The following is a 22,959-nucleotide window of genomic DNA, read 5'->3' as shown; positions in this document are numbered from 1 at the left end:
ATTGCAAATCACAATACTATAAGTTTGTGCCAGCATGGTTTTATGTGTAAGAGATCTTGCCAGACTACTTAAGTCGCCGTTTATGAGGAGGCGAGCAGGAACCTCGATACTGGAATGGAAGATAATGTCATCTACTTGGACTTTGCTAAAGCATTTGATACAGTATGTCATGTTGTAGCAGTAAGGCTTAACATGTAAACGGTTAAGTGTTCAATTTAGAAAGTCTGGTTGGAATCCACATTTGAGGGAAACCCTTCCCAGTAGGGGGTAATGCACAAAAAACCCCAGGGACTGTGGAAGGTGACAACTTCATCAAGCTCATCAGACAAGTACCAATATTATATGATAAGAAACTGGCATGAGAAGTACAGCTCTTTACAGGAGGGGGGTCATGTGACCAGTTTCTGGACACTCCCTCCTCATGTATACTGTAATAAGGGAGGGGCCCAGCGGGGGATAAAAGCATGCATGCCCAAATATTCTTTAGCTCATTCTGAGGTCCCAATCTGTTGGGGGATGGGCTCAGGACATTCTAACTCTTGCCTCAGGAGGACACAAAAAGAAAACTCGGTAACGTACTTAGGGTTTCTCTGTGTTTTTTATTCCCTTTTATTTTATTTACTATTTTGTATGTGTGTGTCTCTTTTTGTAACATCTTTTTAAAATGCACTGTTTACCCTTGTAATATTAAATATAAAATTTAATAAGCTCTGTCCTTTGGCTCTATAACGATCTCCACGTACCTTGTATGACTGCTCAGGCCTAAGTGTTGTAACTGCTGGGCTGTATGTGTGTTGAGTAGGGGGGGCCAGTTCTGTGTAACTACTAATTAACTAGTGGACTGTCAGTAGGAAAGTGTGTTTGTAAATTAACCTTGGCTGCTGGTGTGTTTGTGGAAGTAGTAGAACTATCCCTCACTACAGTAAGGAAGCTTGTGTGATATATTTGTGTATTAGGTTTCTATCACCTGCTAATGATAGATGGTGGCAGTGAATAGTTATTTGAGGCGGTGGTGTATTTGGGGGTGCTTGATGTTAGTCTAACCTGTGTGAAAGGTGACAACCCCTTAGGTTTCCGTCCCCGTGTCAGACGCGTCCCTGACACAGTACCTCACAGAAGGTTAATGATCAAAGTGCGGAATATTGGCCCAGAACAGTGCTGTCCAACTGGCGGCCCGCCCCCTCTGTGTGGCCCCCCACCTGTCTGACTGCTCCGGCCCTCGATACCACAGAAGTTTGACAGCAATGATCTAGGTCATCAGCCACAAACCCAGGCAAGCCATGACGGTTGGCAATATGGTGCAGTACAGCACATACTACAACAATTTGGGCCACTTTACTGGGGCTGTACATAAGGCTTCCTCCTGAAATCAAATCAGCTGCTTCCAGTCTCCCCCTGTGAAAAGAGGGCCTGCTTGCAATGGATGTCACAGTGTGAGACTGATAGCTGACACTACAAGTAGCTGCTTTCAGTCTCCCACTGTGAAAAGAGGGCCTGCTTGCAATGGCAAACCATGCTTATGGCAGGCAGACCCTCGTTTTACAGTGGGAGTCAGAAAGCAAATATAGGAAACTTCTGATAGACATAACACAAATACTTACCTAAAAGCCATCCATGAGTCCTTTTTCCACAAAATCAGCATATAATCTGGGCTGCTTTAAAATGTAAGAATCACGTGAGGAGCCTGGAAATCCTGACATAATACGCATGATATTCATCTTAGGGGCTGATTTACTAAGACACGATTTCGAATCCGAATTGGAAAAATTCCGATTGGAAACGAACATTTTGTGACTTTTTTGTATTTTTTGCGATTTTTTCGGCGTCTTTACGATTTTTGCGTAAAAACAAGAGTTTTTCGGCGTCTTTACGAAAGATTTTTTCGTAGCGTTAACACTTGCGCGCAAAGTCGCGCCTTTTTCGTAGCGTTAAAACTTAAAAGGCGCAACGTTTCGCGCAAGTTTTAACGCTATGAAAAAATCGCGACTTTGCGCAACTTTCGTAATGACGCCGAAAAACTCGCGTTTTTACGCAAAAAACGTAAAGACGACGAAAAACTCGAGTTTTTACGCAAAAATCGTAAAGACGCCGAAAAAATCGCAAAATTACCGATCATTACGAAAAAAACGCAATCGGACGCATTCGGCCCGTTCGTGGGTTAGTAAATGTGCCCCTTAGTGTCACACACAATTTGGATACTCAGAGAATGGTAACTTTTGCGATGCTCTTTGTCTAGTAGGGGATTAAATGCCACATGCATGCAATCTATGGCACATTTGGGATGCCACTGACACAATGGAAACTTCTTTTTACAGTGTTTACTCTTTTACATATATTCCTCCAACTTTCTGAAAACTTCCATTAACGAAAAAATTAAGGGAGCTCAGAAGTTACACTATGCCAGGAACAGCATGGCTTCTGTATGTTAGTGCCTGCAAATAAGGCTCCAGTACCTTGTACAGGCTATAGATTGCAGCTCTATGTAACCTATAAGCGCCTCACTATTTCCTCCTCCGATAAGTGATAACAACCTTTTGTGAATTGGCCCCATAGTGTGTGTCCCAACTTTTCATAACAGTCACAGTTTGGCATAAGCATTTCACATCACAATGACCTGTCCGTATTTTGCACAAAAAACACTGGAATCTCTAAGTGGCCCAAAATACTCAAGTTGCACAAAATACTTAAAATACTATTAAATCTGGTAGTAGAGGCATAAACATTGTACTTGTTTTTACTCAGATATTATAGAGGCTCTGAGGGTGGTCAAATGTGGAGAAAGTTTTGGTGGTGGCAGCACAAATAACTGGAGGCAACTAGAATTTTTTTTTTTTTTTTGCCTTCAAAGAGCTCTGGCTCTGAGCAGCAACATTTAAAAAAAGTTGGGCCTGTGTCCTGCCATGCACAGGCAACCATGTTATATATTAGTTACTACATGCCATGGGTTTGTGCTTCACCCTTGCTCAGCATGTAACTGCCCTGCTGCATCGCTGTGCATGCAGGCAGGAGCTAAGAAACAGGACATTTCCTAATTAACCCCACCCCCTCTATTTACCATCTAGTCAATCAAGACACGTGTCTAGGTCTTACTTTCTAAGTCCACCCACTTATTACCAAGAAACACTGCACAAAAATATTTGATCCGTTGTCACTCTACAGCTAAAACACTAATCCATGCTCCTATATTCTCCAGGAGAGACCACTGCAGCATATTACTAGGTAGTCTCCAGGACTTTAAATGGTGATCAGGACTGTTGCTGCACAATGCAGGACATTTGGCAGGTGTGTCTTTAAGGAACAGTTCAGTGTGAAAATAAATAGGTAAAAAGTTTCAGTTCCATTAAGATGCATAAAGGGTTTTGTACAGTTGTAAATTTGTCAAATGCAAGGTTAGGATGACTTTTTGCTGCAGTATACCAGGATTGAATAGACTGCATTGTTGTAAACCATCTAAACATGTCATATACTTCTTGTTCACAAGTGGTGACAATACATTAATTGCAGCATGTTGTTACAGGAACCTAAAATTGCTCTAAATACTGTAGCAGCTGGGGTGCACCCTCAGTTGCATTCATTTTGGCAAATTCAGCTTAGCACAATTGTGTCAGACTAATCATAACTGCATCAGGTTCAACACAATTACATCAAGCAAACTGCCCCCTTGGACTGCTATGATTCTGGAATTCTGGGGAAACAAATCTTGCATTGTCAGAAAAAACATAGTGATTATTGCACCTTGCTCACTGTGCTTGCAGAGCCCTATATTCTTCCCCTGGTTTCCTATTACAGCTTGGAGAAATAAATATATGCATACATACATATAAATTCCTTGTTGCTGTTGAAGGATCCTGCGAGTTTTCAAACATCTGCAGGCCTATAATATTTATGTGGTGAATTCTTGATCCCTCAGTTTTTTGTTTTTTTTTGCTCAATGTGGTGTTTTTATTAAACATTTTGCAAGGTACATACAGTAAAAAGAAATTGTACATCAGAATATAATAGAACAGAATGTATAGGCATACGGAGTTGTAAGGTTTACATACATAGATTTTCCCTGTGGGGGAGATCCTTGCCCTCTGGGCAATGCTTAACTTTCTGTATTAATATTGGGCTATTTTGGGCTTAGTTACTCATGGTGGGCTATGTAGGGGGTTAAAGTCAGTTGTTATAGGGTGTCTACCCAGTGACGCCAGATTTGTAGGAATTTGAGCATCTGTCCCTTTTTATCCAGAATAGTCCTTTCGAGTGATGCAAGGTCGTCCATTCCTTTTTTCGATTCATGCGTGGTTGGGGGCTCACTGTCTTTCCAATGGAGGGTCAAAATTCTTTTAGCCTGAAACAGAGCCTTGGTGATGAAGATTTTAGTGTGTACATCCAGAGAAGTGTTAAGGTCCAACATTAAAAGACATTTCCTGGTGTCACTGGGCCCCCATTCAGGAATCTTATTCCCTATCTACCCACATACCCCTTCCCAGTACGCTTTCACGTGTGGGCAGCCCCATAGAGTATGTAGCAGCGTGGCTATTTCTGTTTTGCACCTGGGGCAGTAGGGGGAATTTAGCACCTTCATTGCATGAAGTCTCTGTACAGTGCAGTATGCTCTGTGAATCGTGTATAACTGTAGTAATTTATGTCTTTGGGAGAATGATACCATCAGTGGGGTATTTAGTACCCACTCCCATTGGTCGTCTGTGATTGTCCCTAGTTCCTCCTCCCATCATGCCCTTGAGCGTATCTCGGTATCACAGTAAGTTGGTTTGCACAGGAGTTTATATAGAGCAGAGAGCTTGCTTTTTTGCTAAGGGATTAGGAGGCATTCTATTTAGAGATGTAGCGAACCTCGCAAAAAAAGTTCGCGAACTTCCGCCAAAAAGTGCGAACGTTCGCGAACTTTGCGAACCCCATAGACTTCAATGGGAAGGCGAACTTTAAAACCTAGAAAAGCCATTTCTGCCCAGAAAACTGATTTTAAAGTTGTTTAAAGGGTGCCACGACCTGGACAGTGACATGCCAGAGGGGGATCAAGGGCAAAAATGTCTCTGAAAAATACGTTGTTGACACAGCGTTGCGTTTTGTGCTGTAAAGGGCACAAATCACACTACATTCCTAAAATTGTGTTATAAACTGCTTTAACCCTTTCACTGCCAGCCGATTTGTCCCAAAAGTGAACATCTACTGCCAAGCTGTTTTTAGACATTTTGCACTCATTACATTTGCTTCGGTTTCTTGACAAGAAAACCTACATGAAATAAAGCATGTTATATATCGTTTTTTCCGGAACGAATTGGGCTTGAACATTGTAATAAAATTTTGTACTTTTTCTGGAGATTTAACACATTTTTTGAGTGAAATATGTTAAAAAAAAGTGAAATAAAGAAAAAAGTATTTTTATTTTGTGTTTTTTTTCCAAGAACGATTACATTAACTTACAAAAATTTTACTGTTTCTAAAAGCCCCGATTCTACTGAATCCAACAATACCAAATATGTATTGGTAACCCACTTTTCTTGCCCAGAAGACACCACAATAATAAAACACCATTTTGCGCAATTTTACATCGAAATAAAAGTGAAAAGGCCATCTCTATTTTAACATGGCATATCTTATGACAGAAATGGAAAGTTTGGAGCTGTGCTCAAAGTGCATACCATGCAGCTTTTCAGTCTAAACACCCCCTTACCTGTGAAATACCCCCACAAACTATATGTTTTCTGAAAGTGCACACCTGTGGCTATTCAGCAGCGCCATTCTTGCTTTCCTGCATGCAGAATTGTGGACACAGTTCTCCGTAGAAGTTTGCAATTTGGCCTGAAATAAAGAAAAAAAATGATCCAAAGTTAGATTTCTCCCCGAAATTGCTATAACAACGAAATAAAACCACTAAAACATCAATCTGCAACTTGTCCTGAACAAAACGATACCCCACATGCATGGGTGCACCTAAAGTCACGGCCTCCAAACAGCCCAAAACAGGGGCAATACATAAGAGCAATTTCAGCTCGAAAGTTTGGAGCTGCGCTCTAAGTGCACACCATGCAGCTTTTCAGTCTAAACACCCCCTTACCTGTGAAATACCCCCACAAACTATATGTTTTCTGAAAGTGCACACCTGTGGCTATTCAGCAGCGCCATTCTTGCTTTTTCTGCATGCAGAATTGTGGACGCAGTTCTCCATAGAAGTTTGCAATTTGGCCTGAAATAAAGAAAAAAAAGATCCTGCCTGGCTACCCCCAATTGTTGCACCCTAGGCAGGTGCCTCTTCTGCCTACCCCTAGTTCAGCCCTGGCATTAGCTAAAGCATACCTCTCAACATTTGAAAAATGAAAAGAGGGACAAAAAGATTTGGTATGCACAGCGCGGCAATTTTTTGTGTGTGCCCACTTTTGTGGCCCCAATTTCCACACCCCATTTTTGAAAAAAGAAAAAATACTCCTTATATATAGTTGAAATGGCGGGATCAGACGCAAATGTGCTATACCCTCATACTGTACTATCTAATAAAAATAAGATAAGGCAGTCAGTTGTAAGTGAATTATAACTATGTACCAGTTTTGCCCCCCCCATACACAATGCACCCATAGAAAGTGCACCCATAGACAGTACCCCCCCATACACATTGCCCCCATAGTCAATACCCCCATACACAGTGCCCCCAATTGCCCCCATACACAGTACCCCCAATTTCCCCCATACACAGTACCCCCAATTTCCCCCATACACAGTGCCCCCAATTTCCCCCATACACAGTGCCCCCAGTATCCTCCATACACAATGCCTTCAATTTCCCCCATACACAGTACCCCCAATTTCCCCCATACACAGTACCCCCAATTTCCCCCATACACAGTGCCCCCAATTTCCCCCATACACAGTGCCCCCAGTATCCCCCATACACAATGCCTTCAATTTCCCCCATACACAGTACCCCCAATTTCCCCCGTACACAGTGCCTTCAATTGCCCCCATACACAGTGCCCCCCATACACAGTGCCCTCCATTACACAGTGCCCCCCATTACACAGTGCCCCCCATTACACAGTGCCCCCCATTACACAGTGCTGTAATCTATTACATAAATTGCATAGCACCACAATTCTGAAAAAAGCTGAATGCCTGCACCAAGAACAAAATATATATTGCCCAAAATAAAGGCCTCAATATCTGCATTGAAAGCTGAGCTAATGAGTTGTGAATTCGCCAGTTTCTCTCCAACCAAAAGAGCTATGCAATCAGAACAGTACTATTACTCATAATAGGGAGAAAGACTACAATTAGCATAAGTGTTGAAATGTTAACTCCCATCTACCAACAAACTAGAACTTTCTTTTCACTACTGCAAACAAAGACCCTAACTGTGCAAAAATAATAAAAAAAATATTCCATGGAGACCTAATACTGTACACTAGTAAAACCTAAAATGTCACCCAGAAATACATATAGCTTTAGCAACTGCCCTGAAACACTAGTACTGCCCTGTACACTAGTAAAACCTAAAATGTCACCCAGAAATACATATAGCCGTAGCAACTGCCCTGAAAGGGTAGCTTATGAGGTGTCAGTAAAAAAAAAACCTTGTGGCATCAGCAGGGGAGATGAAATTATCCACAGGCAAGATGAAACATCATGATCATCACGCACCACAAATTTTTAGGGGCCCAGTCCGTCACGCAACACCTCAGTTGGCTATACATAACCTAACATAACATTTTAGGTAAGGAAACACCCAAACTAACCACGACATAAAACCTAAAAAAAAAATCTGACCTGAATACATAAACCAAAAGGCTATTATATTAATTTTGCACAAAGCGGGATGCCAATTATAATAAATTCCATCAGTGCACAACAATTTATTACCCTTTCAATAGTGCAGCCGAGTATGGTATATCTCAAAACATTGTTTGAGACATAACCCAGGGTTGCGAGGGCACTTAGGGCAGTAGTACCGTGTATCTCGTCTTATACCCCTTTTACGGCACACTCTGCAAGCTTTTTGGGCAAACACTTTTCCAGGTGTGGGTGGAAGCGTATCAATAAAGTGCTTCCCAATCAATCGGGCCACATTGTCACTGGGGGGCATCTCAGGCTCTGTCTCCTCTACGCCACTAAACAACAGGGCAGGGATTATCTGCAGCTGGTATTTATAGAAGGATAATTTGGGGCCTGGTACTGCTGCCTTATATACAACGTATGAATTTTGAAGGGCCATTTGAATTAAGTATATACCAACTTTTTTGTACCAGGCCTTAGTTTTTCGAGTGGCGTTATAGTAATGTTGGAGTTGATCAGTTCTGTCAACGCCACCCATGTACCTGCTGTATTCCCTGCTACAGAGAGGTTTTGTTTTAGGGGGCCTACCAACTCTCTGTACCACATCATCGTGGATTGTCGTCAGCATGAATACATTTTTTGTGTCATAATAATTTATGGCAAGGAGCTCATCATTTCTGAGGGCATAAACTTCTCCACGATTAAGTTTTTTGCTGCCCAGATTCCTGGGCAGTCCCTTTCGGGTACGATTTATAGTGCCACAGGCTGGGGTATCTAAGCAATATAGGGCAGTGAACAGGGATACTAGTGTAAAAGTTATCCACATATAAGTGGTAACCTTGGCCCAAAAGTGGAGAGATGAGCTCCCATACAATTTTGCCACTGACAGTCAAATCAAGGGGACAACCAGGGGGGTCTAATTGGGAGTCCTTGCCTTCATAAATCATGAAATAGCTGGTGTACCCCGTAATGCTTTCGCACAGTTTGTAAAATTTGATCCCATAGCGGGCACGCTTGCTTGGGATGTACTGCCGAAATGCGATGCGCCCTTTGAAGAGGAGAAGTGACTCATCTATACAAATGTTTTGGGAAGGGGTATACACTTCTCCACACCGCTCAGACAGGCTATTTATAAGGGGCCTCAATTTATGCAGCCTGTCATGGCCGGGCACATCAGGGGGTACAGCCGTTGCATTGTTATTGAAATGCAGAAACCGGAGCAGTAGCTGATACCGGTTTCTCGGCATGGTGGCAGAAAAAACAGGGATAGACAACACAGTAGTGGTATCCCAGTAGGACTCCAAGGAATTTGCTTTTATGAGACCCATAGCTAAAGTGAGTCCCAAGGACTTTTTCATTTCGGCAATGTCAGTGGGATGCCATGCCTGCGCTCGAGCATACCTAGGTAGGGGATTATGGCCAAGGTATTGCTCGGCGTATAAATTTGTGTAGAGGACCATATCATGTAGGATGGCCTCAGTAATATATAATTGAAAAAAATCAACTGGTTCAAAATTCCTGGTGTCCACCTTAACACCAGCGACTGCAGTAAATGAGGGAATCTCAGGGGGAAAATTACAAGGAGGCCTCCACGCAGGCTCTCCTCCAGCTGCAGCATCAGCCCTATCACCCTCTCCCTCATTTGGAACACTCTCCTCTACCTCCACCTCCATGGGCTCCTCAAGAGCACTAACCGTGCTACTACTACACCATGACTCCTCAGTAGAGGAGTCACTCTCTGAATCAGGGGGCACATACTCGGAATCAGAGTCACTGAACTCCTCCGAGCTAGAGGCCATGCACAGTGCAGCAGCCTCTTCAACAGAGTACAACCTTCTAGCCATGTTGCCAACAAAATATTTTCAAAACTAATATAACACCCTAGTCTAAATGCCCCCAATCAGTCACACAAAAAATCGAGTAAATCACAATATGATCAGAAGCCAGACAAACTACAGCAACACAGGCAAGGCAGAGTAGAAGAAAAAAAAACAGATAAGATAAACAAATCTGGCAAAGAAACCCCACCCCTCCCTTGAACTTCAGACCTCCCTAAAAAAAACCACCAAGGACAATGTAGAGCAAGAACAATCCGGAACAAGCAAAGAAAAAAAAAAAAAAATCAAAAGCCAGTAGACCAACAGCAACACAAATAAAAATGATTATGACCTAATTACTATTGAAATAAAAGTAATACAAGCAAAGTTCTGTAAATACAACCAAGAACAATCAATAAGCAAGAACAGTAAATTAACAGCAACACAAATCTAAAAATGCAATGGAACCACTGACATGCAATAAAAGGCAAGAAAAGAAATGCAAAATCAAGGTAATACGCAGAACTGGAAACTCAGAAATTCACAAGAAACACAAGAAAAATGAGATTATGCCATGTGACTTGCGTTCAGGCTTACTGATCACTTGTCACACTGCAAAATCAAGCTAACACAAGCAATATAACTAATCAAAAGTACAACGCAGAACTGGAAACTCAGAAAATCACTAAGAAACCCAAGAAAAATGAGATTATGCTGTGTGACTTGCGTTCAGGCTACCTGATCACTTGTCACACTGCAAAATCAAGCTAACACAAGCAATATAACTAATCAAAAGTACAACGCAGAACTGGAAACTCAGAAAATCACTAAGAAACCCAAGAAAAATGAGATTATGCTGTGTGACTTGCGTTCAGGCTACCTGATCACTTGTCACACTGCAAAATCAAGCTAACACAAGCAATATAACTGTAATAAAAGTACAACGCAGAACTTAGAAATCAGAAAATCAATGAAAAATGAGATTATGCCGTGTGACTTGCGTTCAGGCAACCTGATCACTTGTCACACTGCAAAATCAAGCTAACACAAGCAATATAACTGTAATAAAAGTACAACGCAGAACTTAGAAATCAGAAAATCAATGAAAAATGAGATTATGCCATGTGACTTGCATTCAGGCAACCTGATCACTTGTCACACTGCAAAATCAAGCTAACACAAGCAATATAAACTAATCAAAAGTACAACGCAGAACTGGAAACTCAGAAAATCACTAAGAAACCCAAGAAAAATGAGATTATGCCGTGTGACTTGCGTTCAGGCTACCTGATCACTTGTCACACTGCAAAATCAAGGTAACAAGCATATAACAGTAATAAAAGTATAAAGCAGAACTTAGAAATCAGAGTAATACAGTAAAACAAGTAAAACAGAAAATAAAGTACAATGCAGAACTGAAAAAGCAATGAGCTCGTTGCCTAGGGGGTTGTGGGGCTGGCAGCGCGTCTCTGCACTCGCATTGATCGGCGAGTGCAGAGAACGCGCTGACTTAGTGTAAAACGTAGCTCCTACGTGCTGGGCACTTAGCAACTTTTTTTGCCAGCACGTAGGAGCTACGGTCTTGGCAGCTAAAGGGTTAAAACGTCCGGCGTCTACATGCCAATCAAGTCGTGTAAAGGTTACGGCCGGTTCACACGCAAAGACAAAACGTAATGATACCGTCAAGTGAGTGAATAATAGTTTTTACTAGTTGCTTGTCACCTCCAGGACGTTCGTCCTGTCGGTGGGAATATTTCTGTAGTGGTGTGTTTAGCAGTCCCCGTGCTTGTGCGCACATGCACGGTCAGGCAGAGGTAATTCAATGTCAGTGAAGTGAACCAAAAAACACTGATTCTGCAGTGTGGGCCCAGTTTTGGACTACTTTATTGACCACCTGCGGTGACCATAAAAGATACGATTTTGCCGCTGTTGCAGAACCCTGAAAAATCAGGCATGTGTACATTCCTGAAAAATTATGTTTTTTTTGTCGCAGCCACTGAAGCACAGAGGCCAGAAAAAATATGGCATATAAATGCTGAAAATAATCGTTTTTTTGTCGCAGGCGCTGAAGCACAGAGGACAGAAAAAATATGTTAGATACATGGTATCACAACCATACCGCAGGCAGAACCTTTAAAATAAACTAAGATAGCGTACCAAGCACTGATCAACCATGTTTTAACAGCGATAGCTGCACATTGGAAAACTCCAACGCCAGCCTGACTGTCCCTTCTCAGCCTGTCAGTTACAGCTTCTAATGCTAACAGACATCTACTGCACAAATATGGCCACCCCCTCATAAAGGGACATGGGGGATCAGATAGGGAATGTAAAAGCTTGGACAAATATATGTTAGATAAATGTTGAAAATATTTGTTTTTTTTGTTGTCGCAGCCACTGAAGCACAGAGGCCAGAAAAACTCAGGATTTACCTGTTCAAAAAGGAGGACGCTAAAGGACAGCTGTGTGTGGAGTCATGCGGCGTGCAGAGAAGGTCAGCTGCATGGGGAGTCAGAACAAGTCTTCCGGCGTGCAGTAATCCTCTGAGATCCATGCCTCAAACCAGTAGGATTTGCACCCTAGTTTGTACAGTGGCGGAGGAGGACGCTAAAGGACAGCTGTGAGTGGTGTCAAGCGACTTGCAGAGAAGGACAGCTGCATGGGCAGTCAGAACAAGTCTTCCAGCGTGCAGTAACCCTCTGAGATCCATGCCTCAAACCAGGAGGATTTGCACCCTAGTTTGTACGGTGGAGGAGGAGGACGCTAAAGGACAGCTGTGAGTGGTGTCAAGCGACTTGCAGAGAAGGACAGCTGCATGGGCAGTCAGAACAAGTCTTCCGGCGTGCAGTAACCCTCCGAGATCCATGCCTCATTCATTTTAATAAAGGTCAGGTAATCCACACTTTTGTGACCTAGGCGAGTTCTCTTCTCAGTTACAATCCCTCCTGCTGCACTGAAGGTCCTTTCTGAGAGGACACTTGAGGCGGGGCAAGACAAGAGGTTTATGGCAAATTGTGACAGCTCTGGCCACAGATCAAGCCTGCGCACCCAGTAGTCCAGGGGTTCATCGCTCCTCAGAGTGTCGATATCTGCAGTTAATGCCAGGTAGTCCGCTACGTGCCGGTCGAGGCATTCTCTGAGGGTGGATCCAGAAGGGTTCTGGCGCTGCCTTGGACTGAAAAAACTTTGCATGTCTAATGTTACAGAGTGGCCAAAGTGCATTGTCCTTGCAGGTGTGCTCATGGGAGGATTACCGGCACCTCTGCCCCTGGAATGTGGAGTGACATCACCCTTAAAAGCATTGTACAACATGTTTTGCAGGCTGGTTTGGAAATGCAGCATCCTTTCGGACTTGTGGTACGTTGGTAACATTTCTGCCACTTTATGCTTGTAACGAGGGTCTAGTAGCGTTGCCACCCAGTACAGGTCCTTCTCCTTAAGCCTCTTGATACGGGGGTCCTTCAACAGGCATGACAGCATGAAAGACCCCATTCTCACAAGGTTGGATGCAGAGGTATCCATCTCCCCTTCCTCATTATCAAGGACTACGTCCTCATCCACCACCGTCTCCTCCCCCCAGCCACGTACAAGACCAGGGGTCCCCAAAAGGTGACCACAAGCCCCCTGGGAAGCCTGCTCCTGTTGGTCTTCCTCCTCCACAAAGCCACCTTCCTCCTCTGACTTCACTTCTGACACCTCTCCCTGCATTGCAGCAGGTGCCTGGGCTCGTTCTGGTGATTCCGCCCACAAATCGTACTCTTCCTGCTCCTGGTCACGCTGGTCTACGGCCTCATCTGTCACTCGTCGCACGGCACGCTCCAGGAAGAACACAAAGGGTACTAGGTCGCTGATGGTGCCTTCAGTGCGACTAACCATATTTGTGACCTCGTCAAAAGGGCGCATGAGCCTGCAGGCATCACGCATAAGCACCCAGTAATGGGGGAAAAAAATCCCCAGCTCTGCAGATCCAGTCCTACCACCCAGTTCAAATAGATATTCGTTAATGGCTCTTTGTTGTTGCAGCAGACGTTCAAACATGAGGAGCGTTGAATTCCAGCGAGTCTGGCTGTCACAAATTAAACGCCTGACTGGCAACTTGTGCCGCCGCTGAATGTCAGCAAGGCGTGTCATGGCTGTGTAGGAACGTCTGAAATGGCCAGACACCTTCCTGGACTGCCTGAGAATGTCCTGCAATCCTGGGTACTTTGAGACAAACCGTTGGACTATTAAATTTAGAACATGTGCCATGCAGGGCACATGTGTTAAATTGCCCAGTCTAAGTGCTGCCAACAGATTGCTTCCGTTGTCACACACCACTTTTCCAATTTTCAGTTGGTGTGGGGTCAGCCACCGATCGGCCTGTGAGTGCAGAGATGACAGGAGTGCAGATCCAGTATGGTTTTTGCTTTCCAGGCACGTCATGCCCAAGACAGCATGACAAGGGCGTACCTGGCACGTCGAATAGCCTATGGGAAGCTGGGGGTGCACAGGTGTGGAGGAGGACACAGCAGCAGAGGAGGAAGAAGCCAAGTTAGAAGACGAGTTAGAAGATGACTTAGAAGACGAGTTAGAGAGCAAAGGAGGAGTAGAGGTGGTGGCAGACCCGCATGCAACCCGTGGCGGTGACACCAACTCCACTGTTGTTGAACCACGCATTCCCTGCTTCCCAGCCATAACCAGATTCACCCAGTGGGCAGTGTAGGTGACATACCTGCCCTGACCATGCTTGGAGGACCATGTGTCAGTAGTCATATGGACCTTTGCCCCAACACTAAATGACAGAGATTCGGTGACTTGGCTCTGCACATGCTGGTACAGGTGTGGTATTCCCTTCTGGGAAAAAAAATTGCGGCTGGGTACCTTCCACTGCGGTGTCCCAATTGCTACAAATTTGTGGAAGGCCTCAGAGTCCACCAGCTGGTATGGTAAAAGCTGGCGGGCTAAGAGCGCAGACAAGCCAGCTGTCAGACGCCGGGCAAGGGGGTGACTCGGAGGCATTGGCTTTTTACGCTCAAACATGGCCCTCAAAGAAACTTGGCTGGGGGCAGATGAGCAAGAACTTGTGGTCAACGTGGAAGGCGGAGTGGAGGGTGGTTGAGACGGGTCAAGGACAGCAGAGGTAGAGCAGTAAGATGCTGGACCAGAAGGAGGGTGGCTTTGAGTTTGGCTGCTGCCTTTGAGGTGTTGCTCCCATAGTGCTTTGTGTTTGGCGTTCATGTGCCTTCGCATAGCAGTTGTACCTATGTGGGTGTTGGGCTTCCCAAGACTCAGTTTCTGACTGCACTCATTGCAAATTACAGCGCTTTTGTCAGAGGCACAAACATTAAAAAAATGCCACACTGCTGAGCCTTTTGATGCGGGCTTTCCCTGCTTTTTCTAAGTGTCTTATTCTCCTCCTGCCTCTCTGACTCTCCGTCTCTCCATCTGAACTATCCTCCTCTTGCTCTCTTCTTGTGGGCACCCACAAAACATCAATCTCCTCATCATCATTCTCCTCAGATGCATCAATTTCTTCTGACAGCTCACAGAAGGCAGCAGCAGCGGGGACCTCATCACACCTTATGTCCATCTCTGTTGTGTTGCCTGCCTGAGTTATATCTGGTGTAACGTCCTCATCTCCTTCATCTTCTTCTGGCAATAATGGTTGCGTATCACTCATTTCAACAAACTCATGAGTAAATAACTCCTCTGACTCCAGTGAAGAAGGGGCGGCGGTGGTGGAGGAAGTGGTAGGTGGGGTGTCCATAGCAGAGGAGGATGAGGATGTTGTGGCAAAGTTAGAAACGGTAGAGGATGGGGTGTGCTGTGTAAGCCAGTCAACTACCTCTTCAGCATTTTGGGAGTTCAGGGTAAGTGCCTTTCGGAACACTGGGCAATTTCCTAGGGCCACAGGATATCATAGCAGCACGGCCCCTAGTGCCTCTGTGTGGCGGCCTGCCTTTGCCTGGCATTTTTTTTATTTTTACAAAACAACAACAACTTGGGTGATGTTTCTGGACACGGAATTATTATTGTTATTTAGACAAATTGTGAAAAAGCTCACACAGCTATGTGGCACTTGGTTGCAGACACCGGGCAACAAGGCCTGCAAGGGCAACGTATACAGTAGTGGATACGGAATATATTATTGCTGGTGGAAAAACGTCACTCAGGTGATTTTATTGCAATGCAATGTCACTACTATGTGTAACGTGTTTGGTGCACTACTATGAGCAGCACGCCTGTCTCCAACACACACAGACGGAGCTGCAGCAGTCAGCAGATGAGATCAGCAGAACAGCTGCCCACAGCAGCTACATACAGAGCAGTAGAAAGTAGATTACTAGCCAGAAAACCTACTTAAACTCTCCCTCAAATCAATACACAGCTCCTCTCCCCACACAAATACAGAGCAGTAGAAAGTAGATTACTAGCCAGAAAACCTACTTAAACTCTCCCTCAAATCAATACACAGCTCCTCTCCCCACACAAATGCAGAGCAGCAGAAAGTAGATTACTAGCCAGAAAACCTACTTAAACTCTCCCTCTAATCAATACACAGCTCCTCTCCCCACACAAATACAGAGCAGTAGAAAGTAGATTACTAGCCAGAAAACCTACTTAAACTCTACCTTAAATCAATACACAGCTCTCTCCCCACACAAATACAGAGCAGTAGAAAGTAGATTACTAGCCAGAAAACCTACTTAAACTCTCCCTCAAATCAATACACAGCTCTCTCCCCACACAAATACAGAGCAGTAGAAAATAGATTACTAGCCAGAAAACCTACTTAAACTCTCCCTCAAATCAATACACAGCTCCTCTCCCCACACAAATACAGAGCAGTAGAAAGTAGATTACTAGCCAGAAAACCTACTTAAACTCTCCCTCAAATCAATACACAGCTCCTCTCCCCACACAAATACAGAGCAGTAGAAAGTAGATTACTAGCCAGAAAACCTACTTAAACTCTCCCTCAAATCAATACACAGCTCCTCTCCCCACACAAATACAGAGCAGTAGAAAGTAGATTACTAGCCAGAAAACCTACTTAAACTCTCCCTCAAATCAATACACAGCTCTCTCCCTACACTATCTCTTCAAGCACACACAGGCAGAATGTAAAATGGCTGCTGGGCTTCGGTTTATATATGGAAGGGAGTGGTCCAAGGGGGGGGGGTGGCCCAGGAGGGAGAGCTGCCTGATTGGCTGCCATGTATCTGCTCGTCTGGGGTGAGAGGTCAAAATTTGGAGCCAGCTAAGGCGAACCCAAATGGCGAACATCGCCAAAAGTTCACGAATTTGCGGACTTGCGAACACCCGATGTTCGCGCGAATTAGTTCGCCGGCGAACAGTTCGCTACATCCCTAATTCTATTACTAGAGAGTTGTTTACCATGGGATTGCCATTGGTTCAGTGGCAAGTGTCTAGCCTTATGCAGGCTTGAAGTGGGATAGTCTCAGAAGTGGGATAGTCTGGCCATTTTCCCACACATCTCCAAGGGTATTGAGTTCCAGGGATCTCCATATGTTTGGGGGGTTACACTGTACCAGTTGTGGAAAGAAGGCGTTATGCCATATTGGAGTTTGTGCGGGGAAACCAGTGTGGCCAGTTAGTTTATGGGCTGAGGATAGGACCATGCACTGTAGCGCAATAAGTGGGGAGCACTCACATAATTTCTGCCTAACCAGGAGAGCGTGCCAGGGTGCTTTCGGGAAGCCAGTTGCTTGTACCCATAGCTGAAAGAGTGGTGGGGAGAGCTCTTGGTGTATCATGGGGGAGATATGGGTAAGTTGTGCTGCCAGGTAGTACATCTAAATGTCCAGCAGGGCCATTCCCCCTTTGTCTATTGGACTCATTAGAGTATTGAGGCGAAGCCTTGCTCTTGAGGATCCCCAAATAAACTTAGTAAATTGGGAATGAATTTTGGTGAATATTTTTTGGGGGATTGGGGTTGGTGAGTGCCACAGTATGTATAGTAGTTTGGGTAGGATGAACATTTTTATCAGGTGTATTTTCCCTGCTGGCCCTAACGGTAGCGTTTCCCAGTTCTTAAATTTAATCCCTTAGTTTTTAAATAATTTATAAATACAGTAAAGAATTACCAGACTAACATTTTCTTAACCTGTTTTTGAATGGGACCCAAATTAAGTCAAGGACCCACAATTCTGGTGTTATTTATGTTGTTTTAATTACTATTGTCTAGTGTTACCTATTACAGTGTTTAAAAGGCAATCACAGGAACCCACTTAAAACAGTATGAGGGCCCATTTTATTTACTTTTATTTGAGTTTAACCCTTTAAGTGCCAGCCAAATTCGTCATTTCAGTTCCCCCCAGTGCCAGACGTTTTGTAAACATTCTGTTCTCTCTCAATGTAGGGGCTTTTACTGGGGGCAGGGTTAAGTTTAGGTAGGCAAACTATATATTGTTTTTTTCAGGAGAACCTGAGCTTTCCAAATCTACCTGAGTTTTTGTGTATTTCCACTTCTGGAACAAGATTTAGAGCTTGAAATACAAAAAAAAAAAGAAAAAATGCTATTTTTCATGATATAAGGATTTCTACCAGAAACACATTTTATTTTATGGACAAAAATTCAACTGATTTGGAAAGCCTCATGTCTCCCGAACGTGCCAATACCTGATATGTATAGTTTTATTGAGATTTCTGACTTCTATAGATCAAAAACTCCCAGCAGTAAATTACTAAATTTTCAAAGCATTACAGCAGAATACGGCATACTTTACATTCCAAAGCCAAAAATCCTGGAACATTAGGTTTACCCCAGGAAACCATACATTTTTGAAAACTACACATTCTGACGAATCCGAAATGGGTAACTATGTCTTCCAACTCCTAAGTACCAAACGGCAATGCTTTACTGAATTTAGCATTTTCTATAAAAAATTATGAAAATTCTAAAAAATCACCTCAAATCTTCCATTTTCAAGCACCTTATCTCCCACATAACATTAGGTACGAAGAAAACACACCCTAAATATGAAAGCCAGGGGTCCACTGAACAGTTTGATGCCCATTGTGGAATTTAGAGACCCCAAAAGGAAGTTAGTACATACAAATTGCCCAGGAGATCTCTTTAGCTACTGAAGGAGTAAAGCCACAAAAAAGCAAGCTCTCTGTTTAAGCTGAAATTAAGCAGAGAAATCCCTGTCTAAGGGAAGATTTTTTGTTTCCATTTGATGTGTGAAGGTGTTGGACATTTGTTGGTTGAATTTTGAGAAGTTTTGAGTTGATTTACTTTATTTAAAATTGAATTTTAGTTTCACCCAGAAGGTGAGTAATTGTTAGCCCATTTCCCTTCACTGCTTTGGGCTACAAACTCACTGATAGATCCCCTACCCCTCCCCCGCACCTGGGTGTCAGTTTCATTTGCATTTTGATTCTATTTCAGCTTAAGGGTGGTCCTATCCAATGTGCCCCCTTTCCTACAAGACCCAATATTGCGTCCCCACCTGCAAACCCTTGGGGAATTAAAATCAAATATTTCTAAAATCCCCTTAGGATGCAAAGAGAGCAGACTGAAACATGTCCTCTCTTAAATGGCAGGTTCGACTGCTTCTTCCTCGGGGTCAAGATAGTATTGAGGGGTCTTTCGGGGTTCTGTTTGAGGGGGTGTTGTATAAAATTTTTTACAACACAGAGGAAGTGAGGTGTTTCCTTTGTAAGGAGATGGGGCACACTCGTCAGAGTTGCCCCAAAAGGCAAATTAAGACCACAGCCAACACTTGCAACCCTGGCACTTAATGTGTAACAGCTTGCCCTGCTGGGACTATCTCAGCAGGCTCTTTAAAGGGGACATCCCCTTCACTGGAGAACTCAAAGGAGGTTGTTACACAACCCACCTCCACAACTTCAAAACCTCCCCCTTCTTCACTGAAGTTACCTAAGTCTCCAGCCTGTCTTGCAACTGCAGCAAAGGAGAAGAGGGGAAATAAATTCACCACATCCCCCAGTGGCACAGCTATTCCTACCACAAATCAACCTTCCCCTGTGGGTGTGGGGGCACACAAGATTGTAACATCTGCTGGGGTAGGAGCAGTGAGTGACCCTTCCTCTTTAGGTGGCAAGGAAAAGAAGAGGAAATTTAAGTCCAACCACCTGGTACCTGAGGAATGGGCATTAGTAGTCAATGATGGAGCACCCCCATCTAAGGGCAAGAAGAGCAGTGAAACATCTGGCCCTCATGCCCTCACATTGTCTAACCCATCTTTTAGACTCAGTCAACCAGTGTCAGACCATACACTCTCAACTCCAGATTCAGTAAGAAATAATGAGGTTAATGGTCTGGAGAACCTAGAACAGGGGAACATGGACTTCTCTACAGAGTCAGGGGTGCAGCACCTGCCTCCAACACATTTAGATGTACATGGAGTGCAAAGAGACACCCAATGAAACACCTGCAGAGTGGGTAGTCAATGTCCCTGAGGTGCTAAGTTTTGGGAACTGCAAACATACTCAGTTTTCAGTGCCTCAGGATATTCCACTCCTAGAGGGGGAAAATATTGGGATAACCCCCATACTGGAATCTGCAGATAAGACTGTATGGGGGGATGATGGGGCTGGGGTGGTGGATATGAAGGAGGATAGCATGGCAGACTCAGAAAACAACCCTGTGAAGTCTGCTGTCCATGTGGAGGTCTCTCCTCCCTTACCTTCCACTGACCCCAATGTTATTGCCATCCGGAGTGATCAGGAGGCAGTAGAAAGGGCAGAGGCTGACTATCGAACCTCTAAAGCTCCCCCTGTTGTGGAGGAGCTGATTCCATCTGCTGCCCCAGACAGCTCTAAAAGGTGTTGCAGGAGAAATCGAACCATTGCAGGTTCTCCAAATGATGGGTGCTTCTGATCCCATTCCTGCAACATCACCTGCAGATATCCTCAAAGCTCAAGTGGAGGAGAGACATTATCAATCCCTCAGCCAGGAAGAGCCAAGGGATGAGGATAATATTGTAGAAGAGGGTGAAACAGGTGTGGCAAATCCTTCTGCCCCTCTCATCCCTGCTGAGGAACTCAAAAGGTTTCTTGAGAGCAACCTTGGTGTAAAATTGGATAATAAACTGCGTATGGCCCTGGAGAATTGGCATGATTTGCCTTTAATAATATGTTCTGTGAGACATTATATTGGGGTCATAAGAGAGGCCAAGAACTATGGCACAGCAGAATATCTCCGTATCATTAAGTTTCACAAAAAGTGTTTGTCTCACCTGGCCTCTGTGAGAGCTAAAGCACTTCCTAATACACAATAATGGCCTTGAGTATAAGCACACTAAATACAAATGGCTGTCGAGAGCCTTTCCGCATGTTTCAGGTACTTTCCTTTCTTAACCAAGGAAGATACTCTGTAAGTTTTCTTCAAGAGACCCATACCACTCTGGAGCTTGAAGCAACCTGGCATCTGGAGTGGAAGGGTAGGGTCTTTTTTAACCACCTCACAGGGACTTCATGTGGGGTCACCACCCCACATGAAGTCCATGTGAGGTGGTTAAAAATGGTTAAAAAAGACCCTACCCTTCCACTCCAGATGCCAGGTTGCTTCAAGCTCCAGAGAGAACACGGTTCTTTGAAAGTTTGTCAACATACGTGGAGACAATTGACTCAGATGAAGCTTTGATTATGGGGGGTGATTTCAATTACACCCTGGATGCTCAAGACCGCAATGTGCCCCAGAAAAGAGACTCATCGGAGTCAGCACTGCGGGAACTCATTGCCCGCTTCTCCTTGGTTGACATCTGGAGAGAGCAGCACCCAGACACAAATACCTTCACCTATGTCAGGGTGAGAAATGGTCATGTTTCTCAGTCCCGGATTGATAGGATATATATATCGGGCCATCTCATGTCACGAGCCAGGTGCAGTACCATTAGGTTGGCTCCATTTACAGACCACAACTGTGCCTCTGTGATGGTGGCAGATGCACCATCACTGGCAAGCTGCTTATTGGCACTTTAATAACAGTTTATTGGAGGATGAGGGGTTTGCAAAGTCGGTCCGAGAAATATGGATGGACTGGAGGGGTTTTCAGGATGAATTTGCTACTTTGAGTCAGTGGTGGGACATAGGCAAGGTTCACCTAAAACTCTTGTGTCAAGAGTATACCAAGAGTGTGAGCAGGCAGCGCAATTGAGTCATTGAATGAGGAGGTGCTTGATCTTGAGCAAAAGCTGTTGGGATGTGAAGACCAAAACCTGCAGCAGGAATACCTAGAAAAGAAGGAGACTCTGCGTAACATAGAACAGCCGCATGCAGTTACTCTGTGACTTGGATCGTGGCTCGCGCTTCTTCTATGCTCTGGAGAAGAAGAAGGGGAACCGAAAACAAATCACATGCCTCCTTGATGAAGATGGCACCCCCCTTGAGGACCCAGAGGCTATCCGAGACAGAGCTCGGTCCTTCTATCAAGACCTTTTTTCTCCGGATCCTATCTCTCCAGATGCCTGCAAGGAACTATGGGAAGGGCTTCCAGTAGTCAGCGAGAGGAGAAAAGAGAGCTTGGAGAAACCTATCACTCTAGATGAGCTCTCTCAAGCACTCAGTTTAATGCCCCACAATAAATCTCCGGGGCTAGATGGACTAACCGTAGAGTTCTTTCAGTTTTTCTGGGATACTCTGGGACCTGATTTCCAAAGGGTCCTAACTCAAGCCCTTGAGACAGGTGAGATGCCCCTTTCATGCTGTCGGGCAGTGTTGTCACTGCTACCTAAGAAGGGGGATCTCCGTTTTATTAAGAACTGGCGTCCAGTCTCCTTGCTCAGCACAGACTATAAGATTGTAGCCAAAGCGATCTCACTCAGACTCAAGTCTGTTCTGGCAGAGGTGATTCATCCTACACAGTCCCCGGCCGGACAATATTTAATAATGTTTTTCTGGTCCGAGATTTGCTGCATTTTGCTCGGAGGGCTGGTCTATCCCTTGCCTTTCTCTCCCTAGATCAAGAGAAGGCATTTGACAGGGTGGATCATCAATACCTCTTAGGTACTCTGCAAGCCTATGGCTTTGGTCCACATTTTGTAGGCTACCTGAAAACGCTGTACACCTCTGCAGAGTGTCTGATAAAAATCAATTGGTCTCTAACTGCACCTCTGACCTTTGGGCGAGGAGTTCGGCAAGGATGCCCCTTGTCAGGACAACTGTATGCACTGGCCATTGAACCCTTCCTGTGTCTCCTAAGGAAAAGACTAACGGGGTTGGTGCTCAAAGAACCAGATATGAAAGTGGTTCTCTCAGCCTATGCAGATGATGTAATCCTTGTGGCCCAAGACCTATCTGATCTTAAGCGGGCACAAGAGTGCCAAGAGATCTACGCTGCTGCCTCATCTGCTCGGATCAACTGGTCCAAAAGTTCAGGCCTTCTGGAAGGTCCTTTAGAAGT

The sequence above is a fragment of the Xenopus tropicalis genome, chromosome 4 (genome assembly GCF_000004195.4).
Source record: "Xenopus tropicalis strain Nigerian chromosome 4, UCB_Xtro_10.0, whole genome shotgun sequence".
Lineage (NCBI taxonomy): Eukaryota > Metazoa > Chordata > Amphibia > Anura > Pipidae > Xenopus > Xenopus tropicalis.
Note: the sequence above shows the minus strand (reverse complement) of the source record.